The sequence below is a fragment of the Lactuca virosa genome, chromosome 1, assembly GCF_052849685.1.
Source record: "Lactuca virosa cultivar CGN04683 chromosome 1, Lactuca_virosa_CGN04683_v6, whole genome shotgun sequence".
In the NCBI taxonomy this organism is placed as follows: domain Eukaryota; kingdom Viridiplantae; phylum Streptophyta; class Magnoliopsida; order Asterales; family Asteraceae; genus Lactuca; species Lactuca virosa.
In genome coordinates, this window is record NC_136426.1 from 298,174,790 (window position 1) to 298,177,975 (window position 3,186).

Consider the following 3,186-nt stretch of genomic DNA (forward strand, 5'->3'; position numbering starts at 1 on the left):
ATATATATATATATATATATATATATATATATATATATATATATATATATATATATATATATAAACTGCAAATAATTTAAATATCTCATCTGTCTGGGATTGAACCCAAGACTTTTTAGTTAATGTTAGATAGGAAACCTCCTTGTTAGCCAAGTGGGCTAGCCTCAACTTGTTATAATATACCCTTTTTAACCTTTAAAATATCATATTTATCCAAATTTATTATTTAAACATTATTTTTAAAATCTTTTATTCATTTTTCATATTTTATAATCATTTTAATTTAAAAATAAAATGTCAATCGATCAGTTTGCCTTTTAATACTTAAAACCTGGATCGACGATAAAGTCCATAATTGTCCTAACCCTTTTCCTGATTGATTGCATCAATCTGTGCTGACTAACTAAATACACGTACGACACACACTTCAAAGAATTATCCCTCCATTCAACATCGCATTCGACAACACCTGTACAACAAAGAATTTGTCCCTAGAAGATGGGAACTGAGACCAGGTAATACAACGTGGAACATAGACTGTGACTGACAATTCTAATTTTTGATTACACAATTTTGATTCATAGCATTTTGATTGCAATTTCTTATTATCAAAATTCGATTGCTTATTTTGCCTTTTGATTACTCGCCTGGTAATTGAGTTGATCAAAGTGTTTTCATCTTAAATTACAACCTATATGTAATCTTCCATTTGACTAACAATTTCTTGAATAACAACAAATTAATAGACAATTTGAATAGAGAAAAATCAACAGTCGTGAATGACAACAAATCAATGGACAAAAACATTGACAATTTCATTGAACAGGTAAAGTTATTTACTCTCAAGCTCTTTCATGTATTTGAATGAAGTAAAAACTTAAATTTTATATACACTTGTAATAGTCACATGTAGATACAAATGATGACATCTCAAAATCGATATGGGAGAACACATTGAGTCTCTATAATCACTTATGTTTCTACGAGTATACTAGATTCCAAGTACAAGATAAAATTGAAATATGGCGGTATTTTCGACTAGCAAAGAACACCGGTAAGAAAATATATTATTCCGGATCTCAAAAATGCATCTATATAGAGACATGGTCATTGCTCAACTAAATTATGAAGTCATAAAGCATTATTCATCAAAGAAAAATCCAAAATTTTTCAATTTGGTATGTTGACAAGTTTGCATCAGACTGATTATTTAGCTAGATTCCGAGGAGAAGTTCATAACTATGCTTACCATGTATGAAAATGAGAAAGAAGTAACCATTTATGTGACAACAGAGGATAAAATTGACTCAAATAACCTTGATGTTAGTAATCAATTATGCATTAACAGATATGAACTATAGTATGAAGATGCTTTAGACTATTGTCCTAGTGGAGCAAATTATTATAGTCGTCTTAGTTTTGATAATGAATATGAGCTGATGAATGATGATGATGCGGCCGACTCATTTAGCAAGAACAATTTAAGCATGAAGGTGGGCTCAAAAATATGAAAATGCGATTAGTTTTAAGAGAGCTTGTCACACCCTCCCCGACCGATGGCGGAAAATGCCGAGTGGTGACGATATAAAGATTTCCCAAATCACAGAGCGCCAATCATTTACCTTTACTAAACGAAATCTACAAATCTTCATGCCGATAATCCTTTCCTGACTTGATCTCTTACTCTTTCCTAGGAACACATGCGATTTTTGAAAACATTAACATAATGTTGGTGAGTGCACAGGTTTTTAGAGTTTTCGGTTTTTATTTGGTTGTATTAGTTTAAGAATACTTTTTCTTTCAGAAAAATATTTCCTAAAGTATTTTATCAACCCTAGCTTACTATCTTTTAGGATATCTAACGATCCTATTTTGTTATCTTTTAGGATATCTAACGATCCTATCTTATTATCTTATTAGGATATATTTTATTAATCCTAATTTACTATCTTTGTAAGATATTTAACGATCCTAACATATCTTATCTACCATTATAAGGTGTCCCTAATGGTAGTATGAACTCTAAGGTGATCTAATGTATTACCATGAGCCCCGGTAATTGACGTTGTTTGACTAAAAATCGTGCCTCGCCACGACGCTTCATCGGACGTCGAATAGTGAATAATAATAAAGTTATCGTGCCGGGATTGTAGCTAGCAATCGCAGGTGGGGTTGTCAGACCCCGTATAGATCTATACATATCTTTCTAGCTCTCCCAAGATTAACAATTATAGGTATCTGGGGAATGCCGAATTTAATCAAGGACTTTGGATGAAATAACAGCTCACTAACGCATTGACCTTAGGTATTTATCTGTTATCTTATATCTAAATCAATCCTATGGATTTCCTATAACTATCACAATATAAATCTTTTATCTTATATTTGATAGTTATATCTTTTGATCTCACAATTTGTATATAATATGTATTTATTCTATTTTGTGATACATATCTATATACCCTAATTATGGTTATTGAAAACAGGATATTTGAGTAGAGTAACAACTAAGTACGGTTCATATCCCTAAATTTGGCCAACATAACTTCTAGGTACTATGTTGTCCTAGGGAATTAGCCATTATAACATCTAGGTATTATCTCTTCCTACACTATCGGGCATCATATCTCTTAGGTATAATATCATAGTTTATAACTAGGCATAATATTTATAGCTACATTATCATAAGGCTTTAAGCTCTATAAAATGATTTGATATTTATAACGATAAATATATTTTGATAAAACCATTTGATAAACATGTATTCCCTCCGGTAAAACATTTAAAATAGTGAAAATAGGGTCGTGTACTCACTCTAGTAGCGTATTCTGAAGCATCCGATCCATTGCATTCGAAGCTTCATGCCATCGAGAGGGTCCTCGAAACAGCTTGAGATGTATAGAGAGAGTGTTTGGGATGAGAAAATCAGAAAGTGAGCACCTCTATTTATAAGGGTTGTGCGCGCGGCGCACTTCATGCTTGACGTGCACTCACTTCTGGCTCCATCCAAATCTTTCCATGTGTCACACTTCTGATGGTCCACGTCTCCCTAATCTTCGACGAATCTGGGTGTCAGGTGTGCGCGCCGGGCATGACGTGCACCTGGCGTGCACCCCTATATCTTTTATAAAAATTCATATACTCCTTATATGAATCTTGTTTCTTACCCTCTTTAGATATTTGTGT